The following is a 20,237-nucleotide window of genomic DNA, read 5'->3' as shown; positions in this document are numbered from 1 at the left end:
TTTTTCCTAAAAAATCTAGGGGAAGCATCCTATATTCTTGGTATAAAGGTCTATAGGGATAGATCCAAGAGGATGCTAGGCCTATCACAAAGTAGTACAAAGAGGAGATGCTGAAAAGGTTCAGCATAAAAAACTCAAAAAGAAGACTTCTATCTCTTGGATATAGAAGTATGCCATACTATGTACTCAATCTGATATAGCCATTGCTATGAGTGTCACGAGTAGATATCAGTTAAATCCAGATTGGGAGTGCTGGATTGCTGTGAAAATATCCTTAAATATTTAAGAAGTACTAAGAATTTTTTTCTAATCTTTGAAGAATTGATAGAGTTAGGAGTGGGAGGATACACGGATGCTGATGATAGAATATTTACATCAGGGCATATTCTTATATAATGTTAGTTCGATACATTGGAAAGGTTCCAAACAACCAATCAATAGAAGCTGAGTATGTATAGATGTGTAGGATGAAATCTAGTTTTAATGTTAGTTACAGAACTGGATGTCATACCATTAGATACTATGACAATGTACTGCAAAGACAACAGGCACCATAGCCCTCGCTAAGGAGCCAAGATCTCAGCATAAGTCCAAGCATAAAGAGCAGTGGTATATGCAACTACCTCGAAAAAAATATATCTAGGTGCAAAGAGTAAACTCTACGGACAACGTGGCAGATCCATTGATAAAGTAATTGAGCCAGCCAAAGATGGAAGTCCACCTTGAGAAGATGAGACTTGGATTAGTGGCCAATTGGCTTTAGTCCAAGTGGAAGATTGTTAGATGTATGTTCTAGAAGCTAATACGGTTGACACATTATAATAAGTCTAGAACATAATTTTATATTTAATACATTGATTTGATCAATAAAAAGATAAATTTTATTTTTATTCAAGAGTAATGTATTCTTGAATCATCTATGAAATTAATACTTTGATACATATTCTTAAAGTATTGAGAATTAGAGGTATGTATAATTAATTTCTAAATACTTTCAATCATAGTATCATCATGAGGATGGTGATCGATCTGGATAGATCGATGCACAAATCACTTGCTTTGGAATAGATAAATCTTTAGTTTACAATGTAGAAACACTGAGCAATGAGTGCGGACAGTTATTAGAGAACAACTAGTACTGAGCGTGACTATACGAGAGATCATTTAAATTTCTACTCGATCGTTAGTGATCATTTCGATGCTGTAGTTGGATGAATGGTTCTTTGACCTGTGATAGTATGATTGCTCACAGTGAAGCTATTGAAGTTTGACGACACATAAACATGATTTTATTGAGATCTTGTAGTAAATGTTGATGATAGTTGGTACATTATAGGAGTAGGATGTGCATCTAGATAGAATCTATCGATTTTGATAGAAAGAAATTGTCCTATGAGATTTAAGAGGCTAAGTCCGAGAGTCTGTGGTCACGCAGTATGATTGATGGAAAAAAAATTTATGAGGATCATAAATGGATATGAGCTAATCGAATCTATCATATGACTGATAGTGAGGTTTAACGATTTATCCATGATCTGCCATCTAGTCGGAACTCACGATAGGGAGACTGAATTACATGTAAACTATACCTTGAGGTTCTTTTTCAGTTCTACTGGGTTGTCATTGCATACTGTTAGGTATCATTAATAGATTGTGAGAGCTTACTAGGATTGCTCAGGATCGACAATCCTTGATGAGTTAGTGAAATTATTTCGATCCATTGAAAAAAATTTTGATGATACTATAATAGAGATCATAATATATCTTACTACTAGATAGAATTGAACTTATGAAGTCACACAACAAAAAGATTAGACCTAGAATAAGCAATTGGGCTTATGAAATCTCAATTGGGTTTAGAGAAACTCTATTGAGTTCAGGGTAATCTTGCTACCACATGGTTGAATCTAATTTTTTTTATACTTGAATTATTTATTTGATAAGATCAATTTAAATAAATTATCTATTATTAACCTAAATGAATTAAGTTTATTAAGCTCTAATTGTTCGGTGCCTTGGGTTTTAGATCATATGCATTAAGGGTTCAAACCCTTAATCAATTTTCTTGATTGTTTGCATGGGGTGCACTTGATTTGGTCAATTTGGGCATGCCTACTTAAAAGAAGGCATGAAGGACTAGCATGGGGCATCCCTTAAGTCCTATGTAGTGTGTGAAAAAGTAGGTGCAAAGGTTTTAATAGTTGGCGCCTAATGGATCTCCTAAAGGGAGTCAAATATCTAAGTCTACAAGGATTCCTAATGCAATTAGAACTTGTATTAAGGGGCTATTTGATTTTGAATGGGATTCAAACCTTTTGTTTAGTTAAAGAGATCTTCTCTAAGGCTCTTTACATCAGATTTCAAGCAACTCATGCTTCTCATAAGGTCCTTCCCATGCCTCCCTCTCCTCTCCCTTTGGATCCAACACCCAAAGGAGTTTGGGCATCCTCCATCTCTATGCCCAAGAGGAGCTTGGGCATTCCATTTTTTTTTGCTGATTTTTAGATCTTGATTGCTTCATAATCAAAAAAGAAGGACAAGAGAAGAAGAGAAGAAAAAGATCAAGGAAAGAATCAAAGAGTAGATCGTGATTCAAACTTCGTTCAAATTTGCAGGGTGATTGTTCTTGAAGAAGAAAGATCAACACCAAAGAGGGCTATTTTTGACTGATCCTGAGTGGATACCAGTAGAAGCCAGACACTTACATGGTTAAAGGAGAATGTACTCTCTTTCAGATCCAGATTTGAAGAAAGAAATTACAAAACATATTTGTGATTTGATCACATATTTAATTTCAGTATAAAATTCAGCATATGTTCAAGTTCAGCATATAAAGTAGATCCATATATTTTTTATTTTATGTATACATAATTTAAATTAAAAGATATTTTAATCTTCTATTCTGTTATATTATTTAGAAAAAAAAAATTGAAACAGATATGCATGCTCAGACATAAAATTCCAACAAGCTACACCCATAATTCTTCCCCAAGATTCGTTAAATCCTTATTAGGCTCATTTTGAGATAGACAATTGTGATGAAAATGGGTATATTACAGAAGTAAATGATCTAGTAGATACATCTCTTTAGATTGAAAAATATGAGCCACCATCTAGTCCTCCAATAGCTTCTTTATTAGAATTACCAACTGCTCTAGAATTGAAGCCACTTCCCGATGCACCCACGGATATTCTCCCAGTGATTCTTAACCAAGAAGCTCAACTTGTAGGTATTCTAAAAGTACATAAGGAAGCTGTCAGGTGGGATATTGCTATGATGAGGGATAACGATTTCAAAATTTTTATGACTCATTTTTTTATATTCGATACTACTTTTGAGGACTGCCTCTAAAATTTATCTGCAGTACTAAAACAATGTATGAAGATAAAGTTAATATTAATTTAATGAAAGTGCCAGGTTATAGATTGGAAAGGGATTATGCCAAGACATAGCATATTCGAGATAGGGATTAGGATAGATCAGGCTATAATCGAAGAAATTTTTAAACCATCAATCCTTATCTCAACCCAACAAATACCATCCCTTCTTGATTTTAATATTTTTAGACCCTGGTTTAGCATACTTGCCCAATACACTCTATTGATCTGAGCTAACTGCCTGAAAGGATTCCATGTTTCTTTTTCTACCATGATGACAAGGCCTCCCGATTGATCATATTTTTTTGAATTCTTGAGAGGCATACCCAAGTAAGTTATAGGAGGGACTCCCTCATAGACTCTAACTGAAGACGTTAAACTTAGCACTTGTTCGAAGGCAATCCAATTTCTTAGGAATAGCTTTAATAAAAATCATAGTCTTAATAAAATCTGACTAAAGATATTAAACTTAGCACTTATTGAGAGGCAATCCAATCTTTTTATTAACCTTTTCTCTAATGATTTTTATTTTTATATGAATAATGGACCACTTCTTATGAAAGTATACAGCAATACATAAGCACACCTAGTCAGGTGACATCTCTCCTTGCCTTATTTACATATCATTAATTTATTTTTTGTACTCCATTGAGAACAATGAAAATTAAGTTGAGAGGTGAGGAAAATTAAAAAAAAAAATTAAAAGTTTTTGAATAAGTAAGTATTTAGTGTTCAGGCACATGATTATCCTAAATTTGAGTTGAATCAAGTAAATTTTAAAATAGCAATTGATGTTTATCTAGAAAATTTTTGAGACATTGAGGATCAAGTATTAAGAAAATCTAATAAATGGTTAAATCTAGAATAAAAATTATTCTAGTATATATATATTTTCCACTTCTTATAAGCATAAGTAGAGTATCTATATATTCCTTCATAAAATATATATATAAAAAAAGGAGCGAGTTCTAAACACTGATCTCCCACTTAGTAACCAGGCCTCTTTGCCTCAAGAAGCATTGATGTTCACGTCAAAAAGAGGGCAATGTGAAGATGCCTCTTTCAAAAAAAAAAAAAAGAAAAGGGGAACAAGAGTTACTATGCCCTTGCTTGTATTAAAGTAAACAATTTAGAGATGAGAGTAGGAATTGATCTAGAAAAGGTTTGAAAATAATTTTTGTTCTTTATTTAACCACCATATTAGTGAGTATTAATACCCCTATGACCATCTCAACAATATTCTTCGAATATCAATGAACTGTTTAAAAAATTACTTGATAAAATATCCATTTCAAAGTATGATGATATCTAATTCCTTTCTTTACTTGAGGATGAGCAAAGCTCAAGTTGGGGGTTGTGATCAGTGCATCAAATGTGATATAAAAAGTATTAAAATCTTTATTATTTAATCTTTATTATTAAATATTTGATACTTTTTATATTTTTTTAGAAATAATTAATTATAAAGATTTAATTACAAACTAGCAGGCAATAGTCCTTCAACATGTGCAGATGAAGTTCAAGTCTAAATTCAGATCTGTATGTACTTGATACGTGATAAGTGTAATAAATATCTCATAAGAAGAATCAAAATGTATAATAATTTATCTTTATTCTTTAAGAATTGATACTTCTTATTGTATTTTATAGGAAAGATGCTCACCAATATAAAGAGCCCGATTAGCAGGTTAAAAGGACTTAAATTTGGAGCAAATCGGATTAAAAACCGATCCTAAATGAAGCCTCAAATCGAAGCCAAAATCATAGTCAAATTGGGCCCAAAATTAAGCCAAATTGGACTCATACCCAATCCAATTAAGCCCAAATGACCGCTTAACATATGGTGAATTGCCCGATCGTCCACAAAGTTTTTGTCGTGGTCCACAAAACAGTCGCCCGATATTTGTCGCGGTCCACAGAGGCGGGGCTGAGTTGTGCACAAACGATGGCTGAGGCTAGGTTTTGCACAAGATCAGACGGCCAGTAGAGCTTAGTTTTATATGCTTCAGTGGTGGCCGATATCCATTGCGTGATCAAACGGTTAAGAAGTATCTAGGGGCATGATCCAACGGTCGGTACTCATTGCCGGCTGGAGAATGAAATGGAGAAGCCTTTTATACGATCGGGGGGTCCAAATCCAATCTTAGGCTTGATCCAACAGACAGCATTAATCCTAATTTGATTTAGGATTGTTTAGGCTTGATTTTGGGTGGTGGGATGCTAATCTGATGAACAGGAAGCTGTTTTGCTTGGGACATGCATTTTGGATACGATTTTGGAGATTTAACTCATACAGGAGACCTATTATGCAAAGGAAACCATGGATCGGAAGGTGTTTTGATACGAGAAGGCTATGAAGGCTATAAAAAAGATCTTAGACCATAAGAGAAAAATCATCCAAGAGAAGGAGAGGCATAGAGAGGGGGCAGTAGACAAAGCTTAGGTTGAAAGCTGCTTCCAGACAAGAGGTGTTGAGAAGAAGGGTTTTATCTCCTACGCCATCTCTATGCCTATACTATCTCAAAGATCAAATCCAAAGGAGAAGAAGAAGAGGAAGCCCAGTTTGCTCTGAAGAGTTTGAAGAAAGAAGGAGAGGTCATCAACCATCTTTCTGATAAGGCTGTGCCAATCAACTTCAGATTCTTTGTTATAGTTTATTTTATTTTATTGTTCTTTTAAATTTCTTGTAATTAAATTTATTTTTGATTAATATAAAATTTATTTTATGTATTTTAAATTTTTATTATTTATTTTTATTGCAAGTAGATACTACGATATAGATAGTAGATTTTAGTATCAAGTTATTTTTATGCTCTTTTAATTTTTATTATTTATTTTTATTGTAAGTAGAAGCTAAGATCTAGATAGTAAATCTTAGTACCAAATTTATTTTTTATATTCTTTTTAATTCTATTTTTCAACTTAAATTAGTTTTTTAAATTTTTTTTATAAAATCAAATATTTCAAATCAATACTACCTTCTCTATTGAATCGATCTGACTCGCTACTCTCTATATATTTTTAATTTTTTTAGAAGTCAGAATTAAACTGATAATCATGGTATCCTAACGATAATACCATGAGATATCAATTTTGGCACCATTGCCGAAGAAGGCACAAATGTTAAAGTTTTTAATTTCTTTGATTTTTTTTTGTGAATATAGCTTACTAATTTTTTTTATTTTTCTTGCAAAAAAAAGAAAAAAAAGAGAAAAAAAAGCTTCCAATTTTATTTGGTAAGATCAATCCTAGTCCTAAATTTTTTTTTTATATTAATTGCTTTCTTTTCAAATTAACTTAAAAATAACCTATTTACATCTAATCAAAACTTCATGATAAGAGTAGAAACCCTAATTGCTTAGAGCATCCATCATTTAGATTTATTTTTTTTTGGTGATTGCTGGAGACAAGATGAGCCTCTTAAATTTAATTATTTTATGCATCTAATTTAGTTGCATAGAATCTCTTATTTGAAATTGGTTGTGCACATTCATCTCAAATCAACTTAATGACAATATCGTAAGATATCAATACACAAAGATACATAAACGCATGGTAGAGACCTAATAGATAAAAAAAAAAAAAAAGAGGAAACATAATTATACATGAGTCTTATGGTGAATTTAATGCAACAAGAGGCTTGGAGAACAAAGTGGTTGTTTGGTAGGACCCAGCAGCTTAGAGAAGATTCAAATGACCTGGCGTGTGCGATTTGAAGTGCTGGTTTCAAGTGGGTCCGGTTTGAAGGCCTGGAGTGCTGGTTTCAAGTGGATGCAGGTCTTCACAACACGCAGGTACGTGACAGTGGGCTGGTGCGTTTCAGTTCAAGTGGATGGTTGCAGTCATGCGGGTCCAGCAACAGGCAGATGCGGGAATTAGCGGAAACTGAGACGTGTTTGCAGGCGGCAGACTAGCGAAACCAACGCAAGGAGTCCTAAATCGTGAGAGACCCAAAGATTTGATACGTCTAGGACTTGAGGTGTTATGAAAGCTATAAAAAGAACTCTAGGGCTAAAAAAAAAAAAAAAGGAATAGAAAGCAAAGCAAGCAGTCTGCAATAAATTTTATTTTTATTTATTTTAGGCTTTATTTTAGGATTTGAGAGAGAGGGAGAGTGGAGAAGAAGAAGATTACTTCAAGAAGAGGAATAGAAGATTAAAATATCTTTTAATCTAAATTATGTATGTATAAAACAAAGAATATAAGGATCGATTTTATATGCTGAAATTGAATATATACTGAATTTTATGCTGAAATTAAATATATGATTGAATCACATACTTGTTTCACAATTTTTTTCTTCGAATCTGAATTTGGAAGAAGGTAAGTTCTTCCTTAGCCACATATGTACTTGGCCTCTATAAATATACACTCAGGATCAATCTAAAACAACCCATTATGGAGTTGATTTTTTTTCTTCAAGAATGATCACCCTGCGAATCTAAACGAAGCCTGAATCGTGATTAACTTTTTGATTCTTATCTTGTTCTTTTTCTTCTCTTCTTTTCTTGCACTCCTTCCCTTAGTTATGCAGTAACCAAACTCTAAAAATCAGCCACAAGAGATGCCATGTACCCAAGCTTCCTTGGGTGTGGAGATGATGGACGCCCAAACCTCTTTGGGCATTGGAAACAAGTGGAAGGAGAGAGGGAGGTGTAGGGAGCTCTTAGGAGGCGTGGGGACTTCTGAAATTTTATTCTTAAGAGCCTTAGAGAAGGACCCTTTAAATAGGCAAATAGTTTGAATCCTATTCAAAATCAAATAGCCCCTTAATACAAGTCCTACTTGCATTAGGAATCTTTATAACTTTAGATTTTTTATCCTCTTTAGGAGATCCATGAGGTGCCAACACTTGGCACCTTTTAACTCACTTTCTCACATGCCACATGGGGCTTAGGGAAAGCCCCTTGCTGGTCCCACATGCCCTTATCCAATTGGGTAAACCTAACTTGATCAAATAAAGTGACGCTCTATGCAAACAATCAAAGAAATGCTTAAGGGTTTGAACCCTTAATGCATATGATCCAAAACCCTAGGCACCCAACAATTGAATCTCAATAAATCTATTTTATTTAGGTTATTAGCAAGTAATTAACTAGAATCAATCTTATCAAATAAATAATTTAAATACAAAGAGAAAATCGGGTTCAACCATGTGCTAATAAGATTATCCTGAATCTAATAGGGCTTCTCTAAATCCAATTGAGACGTCATAAGCCCAATTACTTATTCTAAGTCTAATCCTTTTATTGTATGATCTCATAGATTCAATTCTATTTGGTAGCGAGGTATACTTTGATCTCTATTATAGTATCATTGAATTTTTTTTTCAATGGATCGGAATGGTTCCACTCTAACTCATCAACGATTGTCGATCCTAAGCAATCCTAGTGAGCTCTCACAATCCACCAGTGACATCTTGCAGTATATAGTGGCAACCTAATAGAACCGAAATAGAATCTCAAGATGTAGTTAATATGTGATTCTATCTCTCTATCATGAGTTTCGACTAGATGGTCGGTTATAGATAAATCATCAAACCTCATCATCAATCATGTGATAGATTTGATTAGCTCAAGTTCAATTATGATCCTCATGAAAACTCTTTTTCATTAATCACACTACTGTGCCCATAGACTCTCAGACTTAGCCTCTCAAATCTCATAGGACTACTTCTCTTTATCAAGATTGATAGATTTTATCTAGATGCATACTCTACTCCTATAGTGAACCAACGGTTACCAACATCCACTATGAGATCTCAACAAGGCTATATTTATCTATTAGTCAAACCCCAACAGCCTCACTACGAGCAATCGTACCATCGCAGGTCAAAAGATCATTCACATAACTACAGCATCGAGATAATTACTGATGATTGAGTAGAAATTCAAGTGATCTATCGTATAATCATGCTCAGTACTAGTTATTCTCTAATAACTATCCCACTCGTCATTTAGTATCTCTGCACTGTAGATCAGAGACTCATCTACCTCAAAGAAAGTGATCTGTGCATCGATTTATCCAGATCGATCACCATTTTAATGATGATATTATGATCGGGAGCATTTAGGAATTACATACATACTTCTAATTCTCAATATCTTAAGAATATGTATCGAAAATATTAATTTAATAAATGATTCAAGGACACATTATACTTGAATAAAAATAAAATTTTCTCTTTTATTTATCAATTCAATATTTTAAGTAAAAAATTATGCTCTAGATTTATTACAATGTATTAGCCATATTGGCTTCTAGGACATACATCTGACAATCTTTCATTTGGACTAAAGCCAATTGACCATTAATCTAAGTTCCATCCTCTCAAGATGGACTTCCATCTTTGACTGGCTCAATTACTTTGTCAGTGGATCTACCACATTGTCTGCAGAGTCTACTCTTTGCATTTTGATATATTTCTTTTCGAGATAGTCACATATGATATAAAACTGTTGCTCGATGTGCTTTAATTTCTGATGAGATCTCGACTCCTTAGCAAGTACTATAGCTTCATTATTGTCACAATAAAGTAGTATGGCATCCTATGTCGTTACCCCAAGCTCCACGATGAACTTCTTAAATCAAAAGCCTTTCTTTGCAACATTCGAAGTAGCGACATATTCAGCTTCTATGGTCAAATCCGTTATGATGGGTTGCTTGAAACTCTTCCAGCTGACTGCACCATCATTGCATATGAACACATATTCTGATGTAGACTTTCTATCATCAGGATCAGATGTGAAGTTTGAATCAATATACCCTTCGACTCATAACTCAGAACCTCCTCCAAGGATCAAGAACAAATCCATAGTTTTTCTTAAGTACTTAAAGATATTCTTCGCAGCTATCTAGTACTCCTCACTTAAATTCAACTGATACTTGCTTGTGACACTCACAACAAAGGCAATGTCAAGTCGAATACACAGTGTGGCATATATGAGGCTCCTTATGGCTAAAGCATAAAACATTCTACTTATACACTGAACTTCCTCAGATGTGGTCAGACATATCATCTTGAAAAGATGAATACCATGTCTATAAGAGGTAAAAGTCCTCCTCTTCAATATTTTCTCTATGTACAGCCTTTGTGACAGGCCTATCATCCTTTTAGATTTATCCCTATAGACCTTTATTCTAAGAATATAAGATGCTTCCTTTAGATCTTTTATGGAGAATCTTTTGGACAACCATTTTTTGACCAAGGTCAGCATAAGAATATTATTCCTAATGAGGAGAATATCATCCACATACAATACAATAAATATTATTATACTTTTAGTGACCTTCTTATATACATAAGGTTCTTCTTCATTCTTGATGAAACCAAATGATTTGATTGCATCATCAAAATAAAGATTCCAACTCTGAGAAGGTTGCTTTAATCCGTATATGGACTTTTGCAGCTTGCAGACTCGGTGATCACCATCATCAGATGTGAAATCGAAAGGCTGCTCTATATAGATATTTTCTTCAAGATATCCATTCAAGAAGGTAGTTTTTACATCTATTTATCAGATTTCATAATCTTAATAAGCTACAATAGTAAGCAGAGTGCCGATGGATTTCAACATGGCTACAGATGAGAAGATTTTCTGATAGTCAATACCTTCATGCTGACTATAACCTTTTGCCATGAGCTAGCTTTATAGGTCTTTACCTTACCATCTGCACCTAATTTTTTTTTATAGATCTAGTTACACCCAATGCGTATTATAGTCTCGAATAGATCCACTAAGGTCCATACTTGGTTCAAGTGCATTGAGATAATTTTTGACTTTATTGTATCAACCATTTTTCAGAATCGATGTCAGACATCGTCTCATCAAAGATGTTAGGATCATCACCATGACCCTTATCTCTCATAAAAAATATTTTTTTTACTTGCTCCGTAAGCATATCTATGTACCTTTCAGGAGGTCGGGAGATCCTGCAAGATCTACAAGGTGGAGGAGGAACATTAACTACTAGCTCATGAATAATGGGTTTCTGAGGATCCATACTTTTTGCTCATCAGAGACCTTCTCTTCAAGCTCAACTACCCTCTCACTACCACCATCCTGGATAAACTATTTTTTTAGAAATATGACGTATCCCATTGATTCTTTTAAATATTCAATAAAAAAAAGCTAATATTGATTTATCCTCTAATTTATCAGCCATCTATCTTTTGACATAGGTTGGATATCTCCAAGTCTTAAAATAGCCTAGACTTGATTTCTTATCATGCCATATCTCGTATGGTATGATAGGAATGGATTTTGATGAAATCCTATTCAATAAGTGAATTATAATTAATAAGGTATATCCCCAAAGATATTAGGATAAATTAGTGAAGCTCATCATGGACCTGACCATATCTAATAAAGTTCTATTCTTTCTTTTGGATATCTTGTTGAGCTGAAGTATTTCAAGAGGAGTCCATTGAGAGACTATGCCATTGTCTTTGAGATATCTTAAAAATTTTCGACTAAAATATTCACCTCTTCGAGCAGATCAAAGATCTTAATGGGTTTGCCTATTTATTTCTCTACTTTATTTTTAAATTTTTTAAATTTTTAAAAACTTCAGACTTATATTTCATCAGATACACATATCCGTACCATAACAGATTATCGATAAAGGTGATGAAATAGCTATAACTACCCCTAGCCTATACATCAAATGACCTACACAGTTGGTGTGTATCATGTAACTAAGTGGCCATTTTTTCATATTCCATAAAGGATAACTTGATCATTTTTTTCGAAGACAAAATTTACAAGTTGGATACGTGATAAGTACATTAAATATATAATAAAAATATTAATTTATAAAATAATTTATTTTTATTTTTTAAAAATTAATATTTTTATTTGTGTTTTACAGAATAGATGATTGATAATGAAAAGAGCCTGATTTGTAGATTAAAAAAAATAAAAATAAATTAGGCTCAAAATAGATAATAGAGACTCAAAAGGCATCTCAAAATCAGCTCAAACTTGATTCATATTTAAAAGAAATGCAAGTCAAATTCAACTTAAATGAAATGAGGCCCATAGTAATTCAAAGTATTAAAAGCTTTTGGCATGGCATGGGAATAGGTTTTTAATGTGTGTGAGAGGAATTGATGGCTGTGCGTAGCATGAAGTGAAGTGCTGGAGCCTTGCACATGATCACATGGAGCCAGGCATGATGCGGGACTTGGCGCTACACCAAGGAATTAAATGCGAGACCGAAAGAATGCATGACTTAATGCAGTTTAACGCATGAACGTAAAAGCCAGCGAGAAAGCAGATTTTAGAAGAGTTTTAACGAGATTTAAGTACCGAAACCAAGTGAAATTCGAAGACCTCAATAGTGCAAGCATTCTAGCACCATTCTATTAGTCCCATGCCATGAAATAACAAAAATCTCTCCTCCCTGATATCTATAAAAAAAAGTCCAGATATACTAGAAAAATCATCCAAGATAAGAGAAGCCTAGAGAAAGAGCAGCAAGCAAGCTTTGGATTACGGAGAAGACTTCTAACAAGGAGATGCTTAGAAAAGAGTTTTGTCCCTGCGCCATCTCCATGCCCATACCATCTCGAAGATCAGATCTAAAGGGGAAGAAGAAGAGGAAGCCCAATTTGCTCCAAGAAGTTTAAAGAAAGAAAGGAGATCATCAACTATCTTCGTGACGAGGCTGTGCCAATCAACTTCGAAGTCTTTGCTATAGTTTTATTTTATTTTATTATTCTTTTAAATTCTTTGTATTTGAATTTTATTTTTAATTAATATAAAATTTATTTTCATGTACATTAAATTTTTATTATTTATTTTTTTATACTTTAAATTTTTATTATTTATTTTTGTTACAAGTAGAAACTAGGATCTAAATAGTAGATCTTAGTATCAAATTTATTTTTTATATTTTTAATTTTAATTTTTTAATTAAAATTATTTTTTCAAATTTTTTTTATAAAAATCAAAGGTTTCAAATCAGCACTGCTTTTTCTATGGATTCATCCCGACTCATCACTTTTTATGTAGTTTTAATATTTTTTTTAAAAATCAAAATTAATTTGATAATCATGGTATCCTAACAATAACATCGTGATATTATCAAGTTTTTAGCACCATTGTCGGAAAAGGCACCAATTTTAACATTTAATTTTTTTGATTTTTTTTGTAACTATAGCTGACTATTTTCTTTTATTCTTTTTTGTAGAAAAAATATCAAAAAAAAAGAGATCAAAAGCTTCCAATTTTTCTTGATGAGATCAGTCCTAATCCTAGACTTTTTTTTTAATATTATTTATTTTTTTAAAATTAATTTAAAAATAACCCACTTGAACCTAATAAAAAGTTCGTGACAAGAGTAGAAACTCTAATTGCTTAGAGCATGCATCATTTAGATTTTTTTTTGCAATTATTGGAGATAAGGTGAGCCTCTCAAGTTAATTAGTTTCATGCATCTAATTTAGTTGCATAGAACTCTTTGTTTGAAATTGATTGTGTATATTCATCTCAAAACAATTTAAGGGCAATACCTAATAACAAGATAAGGTGAGAATTTCTTCATCCTTCCTTAGCCCAAAAACCACCAACCAACATTCTACATTAACCCAAGCCTAATTAAAATTCAATAGACGTTAGCTCCTAGGATCAATTGAGTTCAGTTTGAGTATTATGGTGAAGTCAAGTGCAAAGTAAGTTTGGACTCATCTTTGAAACTGGTATCTAAAGCAAGAGGTTACAAAGACTAAGCTTAAGTAGACTCATAGTTATTTAATTAGTTTCGTTAGCTTATTTGGCCAATCCAATTGGTGTCTGAGATAACCAATAAGGGACTCCCATGACCCCACCTCTTATCTGGCTAGTTGAAGGAAGTGAGAATAGACCTAACTTGCATCTAGGCCAAGCTACTCTACACCGAATTGTTAGGTCTAAGAAACTTGTAGGTGTTCTAGGTTTAATTACTTGCTAACTTGATTATAATTAACACTTAACCATAATTAATTTTTCTCATCTATTGTCTCTAGATCTAGGGCTTTCTTAAGGTTCCTACCTTTAGAACTTCTCTTTTTCTTTCTTTTCTCTTTCCTTTCTCCCTCTTTTTAAAAAAAAATCTGAACCACACACATTAGGGTTTGCATTGGTATATGCACGGTAGGAGATCTCTTTATCCTAATCTAGTTGAATCTAATCTTGAAATTGAACGGCTGATTCATATTAAACCTGAAAATCAAATGACTGAAAATTTTGGAGAACCATCTAGGTGGATGAAGAATATTTTATTCCTTCCACCTATAACCCATCGACTTGTATCCACTTACCTAATATTTCTGCGAGCTATTATGAGATCAAGTCAACCACAATCCAAATATTCCCATCTTTCTATGGGAATACTAATGAAGATCCTTACAAGCATCTAGATAAGTTCTTAAAAATCTATTCCATGGTGAAGATTAAAATTTTACTGATGATGCACTTAGACTGACCCTATTCTCCTTCTCACTTAAGGACAAAGTCAAGTACTGGCTTAGCACAATAGGAAGACCGATCCGAACTTGGACTAAAATGCAGCATGAGTTTCTAAAAAAATTCTATCCCATAGATCGAACCAACACTATGAGGTGAGCCATCACTGAATTTGCTCAACTTTCAGGAGAACAAATTCATGAGTCATGGGAGAGACTTAAGGAACTTTTTAAAAAATGCCCACATCATGGTCTATCTAAGTAGCAAATTGTTCAAGTTTTTTATGAGGGTTTAGGTGACCAGTATAGATAGATGGTAGATGCATCTTGCGGAGGTACATTCATGAGTAAGAATGAGGATGAAGTCTATATCTTGTTTCAAATTTTAAGTAAAAACTCGATCAATCATGCTTCATTATCTTCCTATGAAAGATCGATCCCTCACCACAAGCAGACAGAAATTTTTGAGATCAAACAAACAGACTCTAGTTTTAAGGTTGGCCTGAACCTAATAGCTCAAAAATTAGATAAAGTTGACCTTCTTACTCAGAAGTTAGATCAGTTGCTAATCCTAAGTCAACAATCTCCTATGCAATACACACCATCTCCCAATTATCAGGAGATCTATTCTATCTAGCATAGTTCAAGCTGCCTAAGATTACTTCAAACTTGTCAATGATCCATTCTCAAACATATATATTTTAGGTTGGAAGAACTATCCCAATTTTTTTTAAAGATCCTAATAGACTCAGGCTCAGACCCAAATTTTTTTCATACAAAACTTTCAAAATAGGCCCTAACACCAGAATTATGCCCATAATAGAAGTCAGCCTAGTCAGTCTATCCAGTTATCATATCACAATCAGCTGTCATATCCACCTCCTCAACAAACTAATCTAGTTGATGATAGATTTAATTAACTTCAATAATTGATTATGATCCAGCAATGATCTATTGCCAGGTTAGAAGCACAAATAGGATAGTTAGTTGAGTCTATCATGAGGAGAGAATCAGGTCAATTACCAAGTCAACCTATCGTAAATCTCAAGAACAACCCACCCACTATCCACCAACCACCTGGATCTAATCATCAATTCAATATCCCCCCTAATAATTCTCAATTTGAGAATGCTAATGTAATTACTAAACTTAAAAGTAGTAAGATTTTGAGGATCCATATCAAGACCAGGTGAGAGAGGCTAGTACTAATACTATCCAAAATAGGAACATAAAGGTTAGTACTAAGACTAACCATATAGAAGAATCTGAGCCTAGAACTGATATTAATGCTGGTTCCAATTTGAGTGAAAAAGAAAAAAAGAAGAAGAGAGCAAATAAGTTATCCGAGTCATATAAACTCAAAGTCCTATTCTCTTCAGCCTTAAAAGTTGGTAATTCTCACAAAAAGTAAGGAGCATGCAATAAGGAGTTAATGAAATTATTCAAACAAGTTCATATTAAGTTATCCCTCTTCAATATGATTCAGCATATTCCAGCTTACGTAAAATTTCTTAAGAAACTCTACACACAAAAGCATGAACCAAGAACAATAGAGAGAATTATGCTGTTTGAGGATATAAGTGCAGTTCTGTTGAACCCATTACCTCAGATAATGAAAGATCCTGATGCTTCTTTGATTTTATGTGTTATAGGAGGCATCACCTTTGACTAAGCTCGGTTAGATTTAGGAGCTATTGTCAACCTACTTTCGACCTCGATCTATGAAAAATTTGAGAGTGGAGAAGCTATTGTGAACCTACTTCCGACCTCGATCTATGAAAAATTTGAGAGTGGAGAACTGAAACCTATGTTAGCCATTCTATAATTAGCCGATAGATTAGTGAAAGTGCCACGTAGTCTGATTGAAGATGTCTTAGTTAGAGTAAATCAATATTATTTTTCAATAGACTTCCTCATACTCGAAGTGAAACTATCCTAGAAGATAAATCAGAATCCCATAATTCTAGGTCATCCATTCCTGGCTACTGTCAATGTTAATATCAATTGTAAAATAGGAGCAATGAATATTTCTTTTGGAGATCAAAATATGAGAATTAATATTTTTAATGCCTCAAAGTATACTTAGGAGAAAAACTATCTGGTAGTTGAATTAATAAATAAAATAGTTGAATCTGATTCCTCTTTAAAATTAATAAAAGATGATTTTTTGGATGCACCCATTGAAGAAACTCAAGTCCAAGAGGTGAATACCCTACTTGATTCACCTCACCCACCTTACCCACTAGAATATATAAATTCAATATTCAACATGGAGTAGGTGAGATAGAATGTATATTGATCTGACTGAAGATGGTAAACTTAACACTTTTTAGGAGGCAATCTAGCTTCTGCTTTTTGATATCTTTTGCATTTTGTTTGGGTTAATCGAGTCTTACTTAGTGTCTTTTCTAGGAATTTGAAGATAATGTTGGCTAAGTTGGAGGAGAAATAATTTTGAAAAGACTTCTAAGTCAGATGACATCTCTTCTTTTCTTTCTCTTTATATGCACTATTTATTTTCCTACTCCATTGAGAACAATATCAATTAAATTGGAGAGAAAATAAATAAAAAATAAAAAATAAAAAGAATAAAAATATTATCCATAATTTTTTTAAATCCTCAAGTAAGTTAGTATTTAGCATTTAAGCACCTGATTACACTTAAAAATCGAGTGAAACCAAGCATTTTAAAAGAAGGTTGATGTACAGATCAGAAAGTTTGTAAGATACCGAGGGATCAAGTATTAAGAAAACCCAATAAAGAGTTAAGTTTAGAACTTAAATAAATTTTTTTGGATATTTCTAAATTTTTTTATCAGCATCAAAGAAGAGTTTACTTCTTATGAATTTGTGTAGGATAATTATATATTTCTTCATAAAAAAATTCTAAATACCTCATGTTGAGTAATTGGGCCTCTTTGCCTAAGGAAGCATTGAGTTTCGTGTCAAAAAATATGAATGATAAAGAAGCTTTATTAAAAAGCTAGTTTTAATTTATAACCTCTTTGATTGGAGTAAGTAAGTCCAAGAGATATTCTATATCCAATGCCTTAAAGCATCTAGTTCAGGAGTCATTGGTTGAAACGTGCTACATGGATCAAACAAAAAGATTAAGAGGTTAAGACACTCAATAGCGATACAATATTAAAAAAAAAATAATAAATAAAATATGAAAGTAACAATATACTTGTCCATATCAAGATTAATGATTTGAAGATAAAGATAAGGGTAATTTAGAAAAAATTCAGAAAAAGTTTAGTGTTATTAGCTTAACTCCATATTGATTAGTATTAATACCCAATGACTCACTTTTTACTAAACATCAGTGGTACTTTGAAAAATTATTTGAAAAATTCAAAATTCTAAGTTAAACGGTATATAATTATAATTTTTTTTTTTACTCGAAGACGAGCAAAATTCAAATTAGAAGGTATGATAAGTATATTACATATATCAATAAAAATATTAATTTATAAAATAATTTATTTTTATTTTTTAAAAATTGATATTTTTATTTATATTTTGCAGAATAAATGATGGTCAATGAAAAAAATCTGATTTATAGATTAAAAGAAAAAAATTAGAATAAATTAGATTCAAAACAGATGTGAATAGAGACTCGAAAGGCATTTCAAAATCAGTTCAAACTCGATTTAAATTTAAAAAAAATGTAAGTTAAATTCAACTTAAATGAAATGAGGCCCATGGTAATTCAAAGCATTAAAAGCTTTTGGCATGGCTTGGGAATAGGCTTTTTGTCACGCCCCCAACTCGAGATTGTGAATCGAGGGTCGTGGCAACCGCCGCATACTCATGAAGAACTCTCTCCATAAGCATGCAAGGCATCTCATCACGATATCAATGCATCACAGCGGAATAAATTCAAATAATTATTATTCAACTTTAATTCAAGTAATTAAATCAAATGTCTTACATCCAATAAAATTTTTCACTAACAATAAACAATAGATCTAAGTTCAATGAAGTTGACAATGCTAAATCTCGCCTCTAAAAGCTTTGTCCCAATATTTCTTCCCACGCTCGAAATTAATTATCTGAATCTGAAAAATAGAAAGAAAGGTAATGAGCTAGACAGCCCAGTAAGTAACAAGTATCTCTACCAGATATTTCAGATATTATATAATTTTCAAGAATAATGCTGCAATAAACATAAAATATATTTCATGCTGATTTAATGCAAATCCAATATTTTCAAATATTCACATATAATATAATCATAAATCCGATTCGATTCAAAACACTCGTAACTCAACAGCCTTGACTATGACCAACGTTTAACCCCCATTGGCGGGGTCCACAGAATACCAGCGCACAACCCCCACTGGCAGGGTCCACAAATACCAGCGCACAACCTCCACTGGCAGGGTCCACAAACACCAGCGCACAACCTCCACTGGCAGGGTCCACTGAGTACCAACGTATAATCCCCATTGGCGGGGCCCACTGAAACATAGTTAGGCTGAGAGCATAAATCCGATCTGTATCAAAACACTTTGTACCATAATATATATCATAATCTTTCACTAAATATGTGCATAAATCGATATACCATAACATTTCAAAAGCACTTTTCTTTAAAATATAATTTCATAAATCATGCATAATTTCAGAAAATAATTATTTATTTTCAGAATAAATATGAAATATCTCGAGAAGATGATTCATTACTTACCTTTCACGAAGCACTGAATGAACAGATCGACTAACTTCTAGGAGATTCTTCCGTGCCTATTATCCAAAATTATATTTTTACATTAATTTAATTCAAAATTAAATCTAACAAATCCCAAAATTAAAATCTCGCTTAAAATCAGACTCGTCTCTAAACTCGATCAGAATCATCAGATGAAGCCTTCCCCTATGCTAATTCTAGAAGGATAACTTTAGAGAGAGAAATCCATCAAGAGAGAGAGAAACAAGCTAGAGAGAGAAAATTCTAGAGAGAGAAAGTCCAATTCCAGAGAGAGAAAGTCAGGGTTTAGACTGAGAGAAGAGAGAGAAACTCTCTCTCTCTCATCAATTTCAATTATTTATTTATTTATTTATTTATTTATTTGTTCATACATATATATATATAAATATATATATATATATATTTTTTATTATTATTATTATTTTTTCTTTTCTTTTTCTTCTTTTTTTTCTTCTTTTTTTTTCTTTTTTTTCTTTCCTTTTCTTTTTCTCTTTTTCCTTCTTTCTCTTTTCTTTTTTTTTCTTCTTTTTCTTTTCTTCTTTTTCTTCTTTTCTTCTTTTTCTTTTCTTCTTTTTCTTCTTTTCTTCTTTTTCTTTTCTTCTTTTTCTTCTTTTCTTCTTTTTCTTGGTTCTTCCCATGCCGGAACAGGGGACCCTTGGTCCTCCGGCCTTGATCGGCCGTTCGGGCCGCGGGCCGCCA

General features: G+C 32.8%; 1 long non-coding RNA gene and 1 other non-coding gene across 2 annotated transcripts in view; one reads left to right on the top strand and one right to left on the bottom strand.

Annotated features, from left to right (window-relative positions):
• LOC140856975 (uncharacterized) overlaps positions 1-20,237 on the top strand; it is a 146,973-nt gene that overhangs the window by 1,427 nt on the left and 125,309 nt on the right. The window lies entirely within an intron of this gene.
• LOC114913195 (small nucleolar RNA R71) lies at positions 14,971-15,079 on the bottom strand. The gene has a single exon (XR_003799243.1). It is a non-coding gene; the product is annotated as a small nucleolar RNA R71 (small nucleolar RNA).

The sequence above is a fragment of the Elaeis guineensis genome, chromosome 4 (assembly GCF_000442705.2).
Source record: "Elaeis guineensis isolate ETL-2024a chromosome 4, EG11, whole genome shotgun sequence".
NCBI lineage: Eukaryota > Viridiplantae > Streptophyta > Magnoliopsida > Arecales > Arecaceae > Elaeis > Elaeis guineensis.
The sequence above is the reverse complement of the archived record's forward strand: the minus strand, read 5'-3'. Positions and strand labels throughout refer to the sequence as shown.